Genomic DNA, 19,153 nt, shown 5'->3' with positions numbered 1-19,153 from the left:
GGGGGGAGGGGGAGAAGGGTGGGAGAAGGGGGAGGGAAATGGGAGGCTGGGAGGAGGCTGAAACTTTTTTTTCCTTTTCTCAATAAAATAAAATAAAAAATGTAGTTGAAGAATAAGATTAAAAATAATAACTTTAAACAAAATTATTACATTTTGTGTAAATGTAAAATATTTATTCATTTTCTTAAAATCAAAACAAAGTTCAAAGTCTAAAAATATTTATTTACTACTTTCATTTTTTTCGGTGTACAAATTTTGAAATACGTATTTTGAAGACACATAACTAGAATATATATAATATATGTATATTACATAATATATATGTAATGAGCTATATCTTGAATTTCACTTTGGCCCCACTGGGTATTCTTGCTTACACAGTCTTGCTGGCTTAAAGTCATAGGCAGCAATTTAGCCTTCAAATAAGACATTAATACCAAAGCAGGAGAGTTAACAGCTACAATACAGACCACAATGACTGGTTTCCAATATTCAAATACTGACTTACTCTGCTGCAAGAAGTGAAAAACTCAGGCTGGGATTTAAATAAATTGTATATTTACTTTACATTGATGTCTTTTGATTAACTGTAGAAGACATTGCTCCAGAAAGCAGCTGCAGTGTCAGTAATTCCATTAACAAAGAAGCTACTTTATTATCAACATACTGGAGATTCATTTTAATGTGTCATTTGCACTTCAAAGTCGCATAACTTTTATTATGGTAAATCAATTAAAACTATTTCTCATGATAATTTATCTTCAGCAGAGTTTATCATCTCAGAGAATGCAATATTTCCCAATTTAACTTCCAAGGCAAAAGTGATGTAATTTGAATGCCTTTTACTGAGCTTATTAAGCATAAAGATCACAGAAATTTCAAACCCTGAAAGATAACTGTTTCATCTATGTGATAAAATGGAAGGCACGGTTTTGTAGTCTACTATAGGTTGTGGAGACAGTATGTTAATTAGCAATATAACCTCATTTACTGATTTTTCCGTCTGCTATTTTCAAAGACAATATAGTGAATGCACACAGTTGCTTTGATATTAGTTTTGAGGAGAACATAAAGGTCTATCTAGAAACATTTTTGAACAAAATTTCTGGATGACACATTCACACGTTTTGTGAGTTTCAATAGCTTTGTAAGAACATGCTTCAAGGGTTTAAACCTATTTCTTATTTTTGAAAATTTTTATCAGTTTTCATTTTCTTTATTGAATATTTCTGAAATAAACAGTTTTATTATTCATTCATAGTCTGGAAATATCTGTATGGGAATGGGATTTTTTTTTTTTTGATCTCCACAGGATCCCCTTTAGCAAATGATTTGACTGACTACAATGTCAGTTTATCACTGGAAGCCTTTCCTGGCTACAAAAGATGACCATCTCAGAATGTATCCTCCCTTGCTATGAGTCTTCACGAAGGTCAGCCCTGTAGATTTCAGTAAGTTTCCACTGCACTAGGTTCCTACACTAACCGCCAAATACCCCATAATTCTAGCTTTCTCCCCACCATCTTTCTCTCCATCCCTCCTCCCCCAAGCTGATCCCTCTTGCTACCTTCCTTATCTAACCTCAGTCCACCAGAAAACCTATTTCCCCTTCTCAGTGAACTTCTTCATTCCCCATAGTGCTATGGGTCATAGTTTGAGTATCATTTACGTAAAAGCTAACATCCACTTATAAGCAAATAAAGACCATATTTTTCTTTCGTCTTCTGGGTTACCTCACTTATTATAAATTTTTCTAGTCCCAGTCATTTGCCTACAATTTTATAATGTCATTTTTTTTCTTAAAAGCAGAACAATACATCTTTGAATAAATGTACCACATTTTCTTTACACATTCTTTGGTTGAGAGAAATCTAGGTTGTTTCCAGTTTCTGGCTATTATGTATAAAATCAGAAAAAATTTAGTTGAGCAGCTGTTCTTGCTATAGGATGGGAGAATCCTTTGGGTACATATGACTAAAAGTCATATAGTGTAGATTGATTCCCAATTTTCTGATAAACTGTCAAATTGATTTCCATAGTGACTGTATAAGTATGCACTCCCACCAGCAAAGAAGCATTTCCCTTACTCCACATTCTTGCCTGCATGAGCTATCACTTATGTTGTTGATCTTAGTCCTTCAGACAGCTATACGATGAAATCTCAAAGTCGTTTTTATTTCTATATCCGTATGACTATTTTTCTTTAAGTGATTCTCAGATATTTGAGATTCCTCTATCGAGAATTCTCTATTTAGGTCTGTACAGTGTTTTTAAGTGGATTATTTGTTTGTTTGTTTCGTATCTAGTTTCTCAAGTTCTTTATATCTTTTGAATTTTAGTCCAGTATTGGATGTTACTTGGTGAAAATCTTTTCCTATTCTGCAGGATTCCTCTCTGTCTAATTGGCACTGACCTTTGCCTTACAGAACTTTTCAGTTTTATGAAGTATCATTTATTAATTGTTGATCTTAGTGTCTGAGCTATAAGTGTTCTGTTCAGAAAGTTGTCTCCTCCACCAAAATATTCAAAATTATTCAAAACTTTCTCTTTAAAAAGGTTTAATGTGTTGTTTTTTGTTGAAGTTTTTGACCTACTTAGACTTGAGTTTTGTGCAGGTTGATAAACTTGGATATATTTGCATATTTTGCATTCTTTTTTTGTTTTTATTAGATTTAAAAAAAAAACAAAGTAGATCAGATCCACTGTCTCAGTCTGATCTACTGGGAGCTCACCAAGGCCAGCTGGACTGTGACTGAAAAAGCATGGGATAAAACTGGACTCTCTGAACATGGCGAACAATGAGGGCTGATGAGAAGCCAAGGACAATGGCAAGGGGTTTTGATCCTACTTAATGTGCTGGCTTTGTGGGCGCCTAGCCAGTTTGGATGTTCACCTTCCAAGATATGGACGGAGGGGGGAGGACCTAAGACTTAGCACAGGGCAGGGCACCCTGACTGCTCTTTGGACTGGAGAGGGAGGGGGAGAGGAGTGGGGGGAGGGGGAGAAGGGTGGGAGGAGGGGGAGAAGGGTGGGAGGAGGGGGAGGGAAATGGGAGGCTGGGAGGAGGCGGAAACTTGTTTTTTTTTCCTTTTCTCAATTAAAAAAAAAAAAACAAAGTAAATTCCCACTACTTCCCCTTCTCCCATTCCCTCCACAAACCTTCTCACCCCATCCCCCTCTAATCCTAAAAGAAACTAAAGAACTTTGCTTTGTGGAAGGTCCAAGGTACTCCCTACTACATCTAGACTGAGCAAGATATACATCCAAACAGAACAGGATCCCAAAAAGCCACTACATGCAGTAGAGATAAATCCCAGTGCCGCTGCCAATAGCCCCTCAGTCTGACGCAGCCATACAACTGTCAACCACATTCAGGAGAGTTGAGGAGACTTGAGGGAATGGGATATTCGAGATGGAGAAAGGACAAATATGAGAGAAAGGAAAGAGATATCTTGATTGAAGGAGCCATTATGGGGTTAGCAAGAAACCTGGCTCTAGAAAAATTCCCAGGAACCCACAAGAATGACCCCAGCTAAGACCCTAAGCAATAGAGGAGAGGGGGCCAGAACTGGCCTTGCCCTGTATTCAGACTGATCATTATCTTAAATATCACCATAGAACCTTCATCCAACAACAGATGGAAAACAGAGGCAGAGAACCTCATCAGAGCACTGGACTGAGCTCCCAAGGTCCAGTTGATGAATAGAAGGAATGAGAATATGGGCAAAGAGGTCAAGACCATGAAGGGTTCAGCCATTGAACAGTTTACCTATTTGCATTCTTCTACAGGCAGACACCCCGTTTTAACAGCATCATTTTTGAAGGTGCTATCTTGTTTCCAGTGTATATTTCTGGCTTCTTTATCAAAAAATCAGGTGTTTCTAGGAGTGTGGCTTTATGTCTGAGTCTACAATTCTACGCCATTCATCAATGTGTCTGTTTTTATGCCAATACCATACAATCTTTATTACTATAACTCTTTCCTACATCTTGAAATCAGGGACTGTGACACCTCCAGCAGTTCTTTTCATTGTCCAGTATTGTTTTATATATCCTCAAATTCATGTTTTTCCGTATGAATTGAGAATTCTTTAAAGATCTTTAAAGAATTGTGTCGGAGTATTGATGGCAATTTCATTGACTCTGTAGACAGATATTTAGCTAACTGCCTAATAATATTTAACTCTGATTTTTATACTTCTTAAAATATTTTTCCTCTTTTTCTTTTTTTTCCCAGTCATAAAATGAGAGGGGATAAATTGTCTATGATATCTTTAGTCAATTGCTTTTACTTGTATTATTTTCATTAAGTAATTTCTTAAGTATTTTTTTCTACTTTATAAGAAATATTTAGAAAGAATATTGTTTCTGGTTTTGTAAACTCATGCTTCATAGAATCACAACAGCTTCTGTCTTCCAAGTGCTGGAATATATGCATGCAGTACCATGCCTTATAGAATTATTTTGTTTACTTATTAATTTTTTGCCAGTTTTAATTAGTTTATTGAAGCTGATTGACTACCTTGGCAGAAAGATCTAATTTTTCGTACAGGCTAACCTGGAGTTGGTGAGACTCTTTCCACCTTTCAGTGTGCTGGAATACAGGCAGGTGCCACGTGACCAGACAGTAACACTTATTTATACAAATTTGAATGGAGTATATTATGGTATTGTATTAGAGATTATACATCAAATTAAAATAGTTGAAAAAGGCATTCTCTGTTTATGAAATATATGGCAGTGTAGAATTTTGAATATATTAATGATATCATTAAACACAAAAGCCAATTCAATGAAATGAATTCAAACATTCAAGGATGTGAATAGTGTCGAGACTGTTGATATAAAGCAAATTCTCGTCGGTGGGGAGAAAAGAGAGCCTTCGATTTCAAGAAGTTTGCGTTAATTGCAAGGTTGGCCTCCTGCATGTCCTCCTATCTCGGGTGTTGGTCCTTCCAGGCACACCTCATAAGTTACGCTGTCATGTGACACAGTGACCATACATGGTTTGGTCATTTTTGCTGTTCCCTCTGCTTTGTAGACCTCTTCATTTCCCGTCAAGTTTCCACTTTCAAGGTATTTTCACTGGCTCTTTTATTAGCCTATACTAGTTAGTGGTTTTTACGCTACACGTTTCAATGCTTTTCGTACCGTATTTTAAGAAGCAAGTAAGAAGCGAACATTTACTGTGGTGTGTAATAGACTAGCATTTGGAAATTCCTGGATACTAAAGATATACATAGGGATATAGGAGTTCATAATTAAATCAGATATAAAGAATGTAACATTCTGAAGGTCTCTTGACTCATGATATAGTGTGGCATACACTTGAGAAAGCCAAAAGGAGGATGGCTAGTTAGCCGGATTTTCTTAAGTATCTCATCACTCTCTCATGCTGCTTTCATCTCTGACACTGAGACAGCAATCCAGATGTTGATGTCTTCTTCCTCAGGCTGAGAGTAGAAGGGGCTCCCTCTGGAGGACTTCAGTGGACTCTGCATGTATCCATTAAGGCATCTTTTTTCCTTTTTTTATGCATATACATATACATTTATTCATAACAATACAATTAGTGAGGGAGCAGACCAAGAATGTGAAGGAGTTGGAAGGAGTTTCTGGGAGGGTTTGGAGGGAGGAAAGGGAAGGGAAAATGTTGTAACTGTACTACGATCTCAAAAAGGAAAAAGAGAAAAAAGCTGTATCTAGCAGACTGTAAGAGTGGGTGACCTGCTGTCCAGGTGGCTGGGCAGGAGGAAAGGGTGGGTCAGAAGAAGAGAAAAGTGAGGGAGGTCTATCTCCTACTTTGTGTGTGTGTGTGTGTGTGTGTGTGTGTGTGTGTGTGTGTGTGTGTGTGTGTTTTGAAGGATCAGTTCTATGGTGAACTACCCAGCACCTGCTAGAACCTCAAAGACTTTCATCCACTGCTTTCAGAATTCAAAAGAAAAAAACAAAGGTAAGGTAATCAATGTGACATTTTATCAAGCAATCTCATGTCCACCACAAGACCTGCACCCAGCTCCGTTTTTCAAGAAAGCAGCGATTAGGAACGAAAAAGGTCTCGTGCCAGCTGCAGCTGCAGCATCTGCATGCTTCTTTCTCCGCAGAACTGTGCCTCTTGTCTTTTCCTGTCTATTCCAGGAATTATCAAGCCCAGATGTCTCAGATGCTGACCTTCTGGAAGACCTTAGGGCTTTTGTACGGTGACTAAGACCCATCCTCTCCATGTAGCCCTGTCTGGGTATTTTTATTCCATTAAGGCATCTTTTACACATGAGTCTGGCACTTGGCTCATCAAGTCAAGGTAGCTTAGTGTGTACTTAAATGAGAAAAGAGCTGCCATGTTTGCCTCTTGTGCTTTTTTTGAGAGAAATTTTAAGCAGAGAAATCAATTTTCCAGGACTCAGTATTGCTCTGAAGATATTACAGATTCCTCCCTAAACTGAAATATTTACCTATGCCTTCATCTAATTCCTTCTTCAAAAAAGAATACACACAATAAAGTGGGCATTGAATGATGAGCGAGTATATTAAAATTTTGCCAAGAATCCTGAATGATACATGCTTAATAAGGTACTGTTTTGCAAGGTAATAGATTTTTCTGATGTTTACCCAAAAAACTAGTGAAAATGACTGGCTTTGTGTCTTGAACTACATAGTACACTGGAAAGAAAGTTCTCATTAGATAGTCATGAAAAGCAGAATATGCTTATTCTAGTTATTTTGTTTTCATTTTTTACTATATTATAATGATTTACAATAACAACTGAAAAAAAACAATAGAATTATGTAAGAGACTGTTTATTATTTGAGGTGTAAGAGACACTAGATAAAGCTCTTTGATAATTGAATTAATACTTATTGTGATAATGATAATCTATTGATTAATAGCTGAAACCTACTAGTAAAATCTAAGGATTTAATTTAGTAATCACATCACAAAAATATTCACAAATAAGAATAATAGCACTTTAAGTATTGTTTTCCATTTTGTTATTAATATCATTGCCAATTTCATAGCCACACCTTAACCATGCATCTTTTTATGGAATCCACTTTCATTACTAGTCAGTTTTGCCAAGTCAGCTTCAGGGAGAAGTAATTAAATTTAATAGAAGCCACCTTCATTTTGAATCTGCCGTCAATTTAAAGCCACGGGGAAAGGTAATTACATTTAATAGACACCATAGCTACTAGAAGGAGATGTATGGTATGTGACGTTAATCATTAGCCGAACAGTCTGAAAAGTAAAAACTCTTTTAGAACAAACTCCTTCCAAATGAATGAGACTGTCCTTTTCCTTTTTAACTTTTTAGAAATAAAAGAGCAACCAAAATGATGCTTACTTGACTCAAACATGTCATTGAAAATTTGCTTGGAAAATACAGTTCATTGATTTTGAGCAACGAAATAAAGGTAAATGGGGTTTATGGATCTCGTCACAGTGTTATTAATTCTTAAGGAAATATGTATTGATAACAGTCTTCATTAAGTATTCATGAGGTGCAGTCACATCTTTCTCTTCTCCAGTTTCTGACTGGCACAATCAACTGTTGCTCTTGCATTCCACTTGTCTTACTTGTGTGCCAGTGGATGTCCTGTGGCTTATGAAAAATAAGGCTCTTTGCCAAAATTTAGTAAGTAGACGTTTAGAATCGGAGAAATACCACAATGAAGAGAGGGTAGTGTGTTCCTTTGTGGTAAACACGTCTGTAAGCCTGACGTCATTTCACTAACTATTTTACAGGTTCCTTATTTCATTTGGCTCACATTGAAGTCATCTTAGAGTTTGTTTTTATTTTTCTTCTTCGTGGTGTATGAATAATTTTTGTTTACTGCTCAAATATGTGATTGAAGAAAGTTTTTGAATAAGATTTAGGTAAAGAGCTCATATGCAGCTGCTACACTTCACGTAGAAGACAGTTTTAGAAATCCAGATTTATTACCCATTTGCTCTACTTCTGTTTAGCGTTCTCTGGAAGGATAGACTTAGAGGAGCGAGAAAAAAATTGAAATGAGCAGATTCTTTTTGTTCGTGATTGGAAACAACAGCAGTTATGACATTCAACAATACAGTGGATTTCAAGATTCTTCCATCTTCTCAAAGCACATTATTAAAGAGAAACTTATTGTATTTACTTATGAAAGACACAAAGGTTTTCTTTGCCAAACAAAAAAACCTATTAACAAAAATACTATTTATTTTTATGAAAATATTTATCATATTTTTGACAGAAAATGAAAGTGAGTTATGCATTTTCCTACATTATTACTACCTAAAAATTAGTGTATGCTTCTAACCCTTCTTTGGTGAAATATCAGACTATCATTTCATTATATTTAATAATTCTGTATGCATACCTCAAAAGATGTTTCCTGATGAGTTGTCCTTAAGTCTGCAATAGTGACGGGGAGCCAGGCTTTATTGTATTTTTTTAAGTGGTGAAGCAGCAAAATTTCTTGACAGAAACAATGACATTAAGGTAGATCAGGGACGTCACTTGACTTATCTACTGATGCACTACAAATCAGACAAAAGCTTTTAACTTAACATTTTCAAAAAATTCCAAACTTAGAGTGCTTACCGAGGCTCTACCTGAGAGCAATGAAATCTAAAACACCAAAAGAATTTTGTCCCAAATTTAAAGAGTGCTTGCCCTTAAATTTTAAAGGGATTGAAGTACAAACATTTATATATATATTTAATGGTATTAAAGGTACTTGGTAAAGATTCTAAAAGTCAAATAAAATATTCTATATAATAATTTAAAACTGCCATTCAGATTTTGAAAGTATTTAATGTATAGTGTTATCAAAGATGAAGCATGTATAATATATAAGTATAACGAGAATAAAAACATAGTCACTGTTTTTATTAGTGAACTTTCATATCGACTGCTGAGTATAATGTTAATATACATATTCACAAATAATATTTTAAGGCTTGAGAATTAGGAAATTATGACTTTTGTTCAGGTGATAACTCTTCCAGAAAATCTTTTTGTAAAAGTTAAATATTTACTTTTTATTGTACTGGTATTCTCAAATAATATATGAAAATAAATTGCTAGAAATACTTTTAAAGGTAAATAAAAATCCAATATATTGTAAATTTCATAAAGTTATATACTTATCTGTTTTGCTTAAAATAAAGATGTTCTAATAGTTGTGATTTAGGAAGAGCTTAATAGTGTCTTTAGGACAATATGTTTGCTAATTTTTATTTATATTGTTAAATATTATTTAATGAATTCATTCAAATAAAGAATGTAGTACCATTATATAATAAAAACACACTTTTCTTTTAGTATTTTGCATATCTAAATGTTACATTTAAAGCAGATACACCTGAGGCAAGTCAGACACTTACTACTTAGTTATTTTTAGAGTGTACTGGAAAGTTTATCCCAAATGTGAAAATTTCATTTTTACTAGGAGAAAACCAAAAACATGACCATGTACCTTGTATCTGGTTGCATTCTTACAGTCAAACATTTCCCACCGTTTCTCCATCATTTTCCCACACACATTTAAATTATCTAAAAAGAGTTCATGAAAATTTTTAATGTAAATGTGTTTACTCCTGTAATAGGTGTGCTTTCTACCTCAACAAACCATGAATCACTGTGTTCCATCTTTCACACAGCAACTTTGGCCCTCTCTGAACTAAACAAACAATTATATTCTAAAATACTTTACCTCTTTCATTATACTACCAAGTAAGGGCTGCATTATTACCTTGTTTATCAAATTTAGTACTTTTAAATGTATGATTATGTATTACAATTATACTAGAAATTATGTAACCACATACACACACAAATGCACGCACGCACGCACATAAAGACAAACAACAACAACAAAAATAAAACCTCCATAAAGGCTCCAATAATATTGTGCTCAAAAGAATATAGGTACTTACCTTTTTAAAAATTTCTCTAAATCATAATAGAGAAAAATTGGAAATTGCTCACAAAAAAGAAATTGTCTCCCCAAATTATATCAAGACTCACATTCTATATTTATTGATTCTATAATACTCTCTAGGGTTATAAGTGAGTAAATATAATGTTTATAAATAATATACTTTATATTCTATATTATCATTCTAAACTCAGTGTGTATTTTACACTTGTACCTTATGTAATCTAAATAAAATACTTAATTTGAACTTGTGCCTATTGTTCATGATCATATTGTCATGAATTCCAAACTACATCTGAGTTGCATAAAATATCTCATCACCATTTTATTAACTTCCAGGGTTCTCAGAGGCAGACCTCATATTTTTAACTCCTTGCTTCAGAAAGTGGCTTTCTAGACCACACCATTTATGCTTCTTGAATATACATTAAAGTCCAAGAACCAATGACAAAGACCCACATTATGCACAACCCTTTAGGCTACTTCCAGTATGTCTGCACCCACAAAATTCTTTGCTCAAAATGCTTTGCCTTCAAGGCGACAGCTGAGCTTCTGAGAATAGATCGCAGTAAATATACAGGTAAACCCAGATAATGGTCACTAAAGATACAATTAAAGTACTGTGAAATTGTAGTTTAAATGAAATTTTCCCATTTGGGATAACAAAAAACAAACAAACAAACAAACAAAAAACCCAAAAACTAACCAAACCCCTATTGCAGGCATGAAAAGCCCTCATTAGATCGCGATTGCCCAAAGGATTTGCAAAACATTGCTATTGCCCTTGGTTGCCTGCTACGTGGAAGTCAATAACACCATGCACTTCAGACACAAGTCCCAGAGGTACCTGAGCTGAACTGACTTGAAAATCTCCTCCCTGGCAAGTAGCTTTCATGGAGCAATATAGCATCATGTAATCTTCCAGAGAGGAAACCAATAGTCCTACCCAGCTTTCACCTAAAAGAAGAACCAACAAGACACATTAACTCTAAGGATGCAGGAGTGGCCCACATACATTGCTGGTACCACCGGCACACTAAGTTGACTTAAGGTCAGTTCAAAAGTAGGAAATCATATCTGGTACTAGAAGCTTAGATAACTTCCCAAACCTTGTGAATTCATGGATCTTAGAGCAGAACATAAAACCACCACATCAGTAAACCAAAATAATACCTAACTACATTCTAAATATTTGTCTTTAAACCCACAGATAAGTGCAGTTCTCATCCCCATGAATGAATTTTTTTCTTTGTAACGAATACAGACAATTATAGAAGATATAACCAATTAAAATGCAAATGTGTTGAGCCTAATCCCAATTGACACATACATGACACGACTCCTGCAAGGTAGTGCACAAAAATCCTAAGAACCTGAAGATGAGCTGTTTGCTGTGGGAGCTACATCCATCCAGCCATTGGCATTTAAAAGTGATTTGCCATGGTTGTGGTTTTTATTATGTGTAACCAGATAAAACTAAGGTTCAGATTGGGAGACTCTCTCTCTCTCTCTTTCTTTCTCTCTCTCTCCTTCCCCCTCTCTCCCTTCCTCCCTCCCTCCTTCCTTCCTTCCTTCCTTCCTTCCTTCCTTCTTTCTTTCTTTCTTTCTTTCTTTCTTTCTTTCTTTCTTTCTTTCTTTCTTTCTTTCTTTTTTATTTGGATGTATAAGGCTTCTGATACCTCCGCCCAGTAACCTAGTCTGAAGCTTTCTCCATCCTTCCATGGCAGATGAAGATATAATGAGTTGCTCCCCACTATGTCTGCGAGTATATGTGTTACCTATTTCATCCCTTAATGAATAAGTTTTCTCCTGAAGTATCCGTGAATTTCTTTCAATACCTGAAGCCCAATGTGGGGCATGAACCCATGATCAAGGGTTTAAGAGTCCCATGCTCTATTGACTGAGCTTGCTGGGCTCACTTTTGGTGCCAGGAATTAGACAAGTCATAAGTCCATCTCTTTGTAATCTGATAAGTAAGAATTTATTCCTCTAGAAAGATAATGTCCATATTCTTGCAAAAGCAATTTTCAGCAAAGACTTGGCTCGAACAAAAGTCTTAAGCTCATTCTTTTGGCTTTGTTTAGAAGATAGGGAAATTGTTAGTGAAGTACTTATAAAAATAGTGCATATGTTTCTCAGTTAAAATATTCTTGATAATATTAATTTTATCTTGTAGGCTATATAAAGACATTTAATTTGCAAAGGTGATGATGTGGAATTCCCATCTTCTTGTTGTGAATATGTTTTATTATCATTGCTTAATAAAGAAGCTGCTTTGGCCTATCACATGGCAGAATAGAGCTAGGCAGGAAAACTAAACTGGTTGCTGGGAGAAATAAGGCAAAGTCAAGCAGATGCCATGTAGCCATTGAAGGAAAATGATGCTGCAAACTTACCGGTAAGCCACAGCTTCATGGTGATATATAGATTAATAGAAATGTGTTAATTTAAGATGTAATTAATAGAGATTATTTGTGGCAAAACATCTGGGAAACCTATGTGCAATCTTCATTTACAAAGTGAACTGCCAGATGATATAAAATACCAACAGTAGAAATATATACATGGTAGTTATCAAGAGATGAATTTTGTGCTGGTAAAGGGGAGAAGATTATACATATTTATAATGTATTCATTATTTAACATTAAAAAATACAATAATTATAAATTCAAGGTAATTTAAAATTGTATAAATACAGCTTTATTTGCCATTTAAAATGTAATATTCAGAAAAATGCTGATTGTTTCCTGGTTCTGTATATTATGAATAAGTATGTTATGAATATAGTTTAGAAAAATGCTTTTTTGATATTATTGAGCATCCATTGGTAATATGACCAAGAATGTTACAGCTGGGTCTTGGGTAGATTGATTCCCAATATTCTAAGAAATAGTCATATTGATTTCCACACAAAATGGATTTCAACACAGAATTAACTAACTGGGTTCATAGGAACTCACAAAGACTGAATCACACCAGGTGCCTACATAGGACTGACCTAAGGCCCTTTGACCTCAACAAATATGTGATATATATGTGACAGGTATGTAACTTGGTCTTCTTGAAGGACTCCTAACAGTTGGATCCGGGACTGTCTCTGACTCTTTTGCTGACTTTTGGAACCCTATTCCTCATACTGTGTTGCCTTTCCCAGTGATAACTTTTGGAACCCTATTCCTCATACTGTGTTGCCTTTCCCAGTGATAATACTTGGGTAGGTACTTAGTCTTACTGAAATTTGATAAGCTATGTTTTATTGTTATCAATGGGAGGCCTGCACTTTTCTAAATAGCAATGTGTCCTCATCCATTATAAAAGAAGGTCAGAGGGGAGTGAACAGAGGCCTTAGAGGAGAGGAAGGACAGGTAACTATGGTAGAGATATAAAATAAGCAAATAAATATTTTTTTTAAAAAAATGAATGTTAAGTTTAGTTTTAGTTTAATAATCTCAGTAACTAAAAAACTAATCTCATATACCCTAAGAAAACCAATTGATAAATAAGACTTCATGAAACTCCAAAGCATTGGTTTCAAAAAGGACATTACTCTTTGGACAAAGCATCAACCTACAAAATGGAAAAGTTCTTTATATTCCATATCAAACTGAAAGTTAATATCTCCACAATATAAAGAATGAAAAAACAATGGACATTAAGAAAACAAAGAACCCAATCAAGTTTTTGAATGGTGAGATACAAGTGCCTGAGAAGCACTTAGAGAAATATTCAGTCTCCTTAGCTATCAGGTAAACAAACCTCTTTGAGATTTCATCCTACACTTGTAAAATAGACAAAAATCAAGAAAACAAATGACAGCCAATACTGGCAAGGATAGGAAAGTAAGGGGGACACTCTTAAATTGCTGGTGGGAGTGCAAATTTGTACAACTACTATGGGAATAAGCACAGTTGTTCCTCAGGAATCTGCAAATAGATAGATCAACTCACAATTCAACTATACACTCTTGAGCATATACTCAAAGGGTGCCAAATCCTATCACAGATATGCTTGCTCATTCATTATGCTGCCATATCATAATAACCAGAAAAAGGAAATACCCTAGATATACTTCAGCAGATGAATGGACATAAAATGTGGTACATTTACACAATGGAATATTATTCAGTTGTTAAATAAAATAATGAAATTTACATTTACGTGGATGGAGCTAGAAATAGTCACCCTGAATGAGGTAACCCAAGACCCCAAAAGAAATTATACTATGTTTTATCTTACATGCATATCTTAGTTATGTTTTTTATTGCTGTGAAGTGACATCATGAGCATGGCAACACTTATACAAGAAAACATTTGATGGAGGTGGCAGCTTACAGTTTCAGAGAAGAAGTTCCTTATCATCATGGGGAGGAGAAACATTACAGCATGCAGAAAGACGTGCTGCTGGAGGAATAGCTGAGAGGCCTACATCTTGCAAGCAAAGGGAAGTTAACTGAAACACCGGGCAGTACCTTGAGCCTAAGAAACTTCAAAGTCTGCCCTCACAGTGACAAACGTCTTCTAACAAGGCTATACCCACTTGAACAAAGCCACGTCTCCTAATAGTGCCTCACCTTATAAGATTATGGGGGTCAATTACATTTAAACTACAACAATGTGGATGTTAGCTTTTAGGCATTCAACAGACATGCTACAATCCAGATAACTACGTGGATTAGGTGTAGATTAATGTACTATGGAAGGCGGGAGGTTCTTCCAAGAAGGGAAATAGAATATATAGCTAATAAGAAACAGGAGGGAGACTGGTGCATGATAATTAAACAGAGGGAAAGGTAGGAGGAAGCTAATGGAGGGAATATGGGGAAGGACAGGTAACATTAAAGATCATTTGAGGGACCATAAGAAAAGCTACTATGGTAGCATATTTAAAAAGAAATCTAAGTCGAATTGCCAAATAATGGGAAGATAAAGCACCAACTAGACATGTCTTGCCACCAAGTGAAACCTCTTGGAATGGACTACTTCTAATTGAGTTGCTGGCCAAAGGGGTCCCATGGAAACCTTCCAACAACATAGGCTACATGCAAGGCTTTTGGTACATCTCCACAAGCTGACTCTAAAACCCCATTCTGAAGATCACACTAAAATATGTCATCTCTCGAAGAGAAGTCAGGCTGATGTTTACCTGGAGCCTTCACTGTTACTGACTAGCAAAGTGTAGAATTGGATGCATGGGGAAGTCAGGAGGTGAGTGGATATGAGGAAGGGGAAACCATGATCAGAATATATTGCCCAAAGCTATTTTCAATAAACATGGAATAAAAAAAATCTATTCATTTTTAAAGAAACCTGAACTGTTTTTATTTTTATTTGTCTTTTAATTTTTGTTAAAATATAATGGCATCACTTTCTCTCTTGCCTTTTCTCTCTACATCCTGCCCCCAACCATGTACACTCCCTCCAAATCCTCTTATGCCCCTCTACACTCTCAAACTGATAGCATAATATTTTAATTACTATTTTTAGACACACATGTGTGCATGTGGTGTGTGTGTGTGTGTGTGTGTGTGTGTGTGTGTGTGTGTGTGCATGCACAGATATATAAATCAATCTGATGAGTCTGTTTTTTTTTTTTTGTTAATGTGTACAGTGTATCAGGACTGACTGCTTTATATTAGATAACCAGTTGGGTGCTTATCCGTAGAAGAGGCTTGCTTCTCTCTTGTGCCTTCTAAGGAGTACTTAGTTGCCCATGGTTCTTTGTCTATGGGTGGGATCCTGAGAGATTTTCCTAGTTACACAGTAGTACATTTATTGATAGTGACACTGTTCAGGTATTGTTTATGGAGTCATTTCTAAGACAGTTTGACTATAAACTTTCTGTTGTTCTGGATCCTTCAGCCCCCTCTTTTCTTATGTTCCTTCAGCTATAGGTGCATATAACGAAGATGTATTTGTTGGCATTGTACTACCCACATCCATTGATCTTTGCATTCTAATTGTAATTTCATGTCAATTAGCTATAGATATAAGCTTTTTTGATGACTGATAATAACTATACTGATCTGTGGGTGTAAGGATAAAATGTAAATATAATAAAGAACTTATGCTGGTATAGCAAAGTGGAGGTAGTTTCTTCTAAGATCTATTGTCTCACTAGTCTAAGGAAGTTGGTTATGTTCTTAGGACCATGAATATTCTCCCTTCTTATTAGTGGGTGTTGGGACCAATTGAGTCCTGGCCTTCAGCTTCTGTTCCCTGCTAGAGCCTTCTAATTGAAGTTATTAGAAGCTGTGCCTAGCCTAGAGGATCAGAGGATGGGATTTTCACCTGTTTGCCATTGATGGCTGTGTATTTAAGTCTCCATGGTGCTATTGAAGAAGGGCTTTTGTACCAGTGATTGGAGGTCCCTGTGTTGGTCTGTCTCTGCGTGTGTATTCTCAACCTCCAGCCCCTAGCCCGAAGCTCATCAACTGGATTCTAGCGCATAGAGCACAGAGCGGGGGGTGGGGTGCGCAGCAAGTGGGCATTAAGTCATCATAGACGTCTGTTGCAAAAGACCAAAATATGACTGTCATGTTGTACACTGATGGATATCTTGGCTTGCTGGTCCTTTCTGTGGCTTTTAAGTGTCACAGCTAGTTTGGACTATTAACTATAGCTCTTCCTTGTCACCTTGAATAGTATTTCCTAGTCTTATAGAAACTAGACCATAAGAAAGGGACTTTGAGATTAGATTCAATTTTCGTAATCTGAGTCTTATGTATTAGGATTGTACACCTCAGCTATAGGGGCTAACCAACAACCTTTAAGAGACATGGAAGGCCAACAGAAATAGCCTATATTGTGTTGAAAGTCATTTAGAATATCCAAACGAAGCACTGGAAAATATATTTATTATGCCTTGTACTGAGGATTTTATTAGTATTTGATTCTTGTGGGAATCTAAGTCAGCCAGGATGGCCTAACTTTATTTAATGAATTTTCTCTGTCTCTCTCTTGCTCTCCCCCCCCCCACTCTCTTAGATAAACATAATTTAATATGATTCATTGAGTCTTCTTTTTCTGATTTTTCAAGACAGAGTTTCTCTGTAGATTTGCAGCCTTCCTGGAACTTGCTCTGTAGACCAGGCTGATATAGGGCTTTTCATGACAATGAGACACAACTGCTCCTGGCAGCACCAATCTACTTAAAGAGGAAGATGGGCATTGGAGAGGATCCTTATGGAGTTTGATAGCTATTTGGGCAAGAAACTGCTCTTGCCTGGACTATTGCATAAACTGGACACAGAGTACCCTCAGAGAGAGGCCATGCTCCCCTCTCCCGGGCAGACACACAAGATGAAGCAAGCTGCCAGGTCAGACATGCTGAATCTTTCCCGGTAAGACTGGTGCTACACAGTTTATTAAAGATGGGTTGATCGGGATATCAGAATTAGCCAGTAAGGGCTAGAGCTAATGGGCCAAGCAGTGTTTAAATGAATACAATTTGTGTGTTGTTATTTCGGGGCATAAGCTAGCAGGCGGCCGGGGTTCTGGGGACACAGCTCTGCCGCTCCTATTACAATACCAGGCTGGCCTCAAACTCAAAGAGATCCTGCTTGTCTCTGCCTTCTAATTCCTGGGACTAAAGATATGCATCACCACCAGCTGGCAATTCATTGAGTCTTGATTAGACAACCTTGGATTGTCCCTCATCACTATTTTTTCATTCCCTGTTTAACCCCTCAACCCACCTCCAGAAAAGAGACCCTTCCCTGATTTTTCCACTGGTAAATTTATGGAATTTGCATTTAAACAATGCAAACACACAGATGACAAAACTATTTTGTTTAAAAAGGCTGAAATGTGTCTCTTTTTTAATTCATTTTCCTACTAGCAAAATGCGTCAAATCAGCAATAATATTCACATGTTAGTTTCATCAATTGTTTTTAATCTTTGTAGATAGAAAACATTTTTTTCCATCTACTAGAAAGAAAGAATATATTGACTTGTAAAAGAAATTTCTGGCAGTAGTAGGTTTGTACTAAACAGGTCCTGTCCTTCCTCACATTATATTCTGTCAGATTATAATTAAGCAATTAGACTTGACAGTGTGTATTTTAATGTAGAAATGACACAGATCTTCAGATGTGCTATGGACTACAAGGCTGAAATCCATTAAGAATATACTCCCCACCTTCACCCTGAATAAACAAGCCATTTTAAAAAGCAAATGTAAGGATAATAGGAATTGCAGCATTCAGTCTGCAGCAAGGCACTTTGGTGGGTGGTGGTGATAATAAAAATGTGAAAATTACATGATATTCATGATGGATTTTGTGTTTCATGTATGTATTTTTCTATGTATGTTTTAAGTAAACAATTAGAAAAGTTATTCTATTGAAGTAAATTTAGATAGTTTCACAGGACTCCAAGAATAACTATAGACATATATGAACTGCATTTTTAAAGAAATATTTTTGTTTGGAGGGTTAACTAAAACATAGTAAAAATGTGAAGAGCTACAAAAAGTACATTATTTTATTTGTACATAAATAGTATTATTCTAAAATAATATCCTAAGATTCTTATAATAAGGAGAAAACTTGACAAAAAGCCTAAAATTCTTAGACCTTAAATTTAAATCATCATGTTACTCAGATGTGCTAGAAAATCATTAGTACTAATAAAACTGTAAGGTCTGAGGAGAGTGAGGCCACCAGAGATACACTGAAGCCACATATAGCTTTACTGAGGTACCATTTGTCTGGCTGACTCTGATTGGTGGTTGAGCAGCAACACTAAAAGAGAGCTTGGATTTTTATAGGATGGCTTAAGTTGGGAGGGGAAGTAGTGGGAAAGCAATATGCCAAAAGAGAAATGCTACAAACAAAGAAGATGTTGCAAACTAGTTTTTATGTGGGGTCCTCTGGTCATTAAGATAACAGGAAGCTGTGAGGGTTAAGATAACAGGATATTATGGTCTTGGGTCAGATACTTGAGATGTGTAGAAACATACAGTTTTCTTTCCCCGAATGGGCTCCTTGTATCCTTGCTGAGGACTTGGATCCACCAAACATGCCAACCTTTGATTGATGGCTCTTCAGAGAGTAGACTGTCTCCTCTACTTACTTTCTGCTAGATGAAGGTCCTGAGTCCAAAACCCAAAAGTTCAGGTGTGTCTGGCCCACATCATAGATGAGCCTCTGGTTCAGAAGAATCTAAATGGGGATAAGAGGAGAAAGACAGAAAGGGTTGGAAGAGTTGGCTAAAAGTATGGTGGGTGATTT

The sequence above is a fragment of the Microtus ochrogaster genome, unplaced genomic scaffold, assembly GCF_000317375.1.
Source record: "Microtus ochrogaster isolate Prairie Vole_2 unplaced genomic scaffold, MicOch1.0 UNK2, whole genome shotgun sequence".
Taxonomy (NCBI): domain Eukaryota; kingdom Metazoa; phylum Chordata; class Mammalia; order Rodentia; family Cricetidae; genus Microtus; species Microtus ochrogaster.
This window is presented reverse-complemented; position numbering follows the sequence as displayed.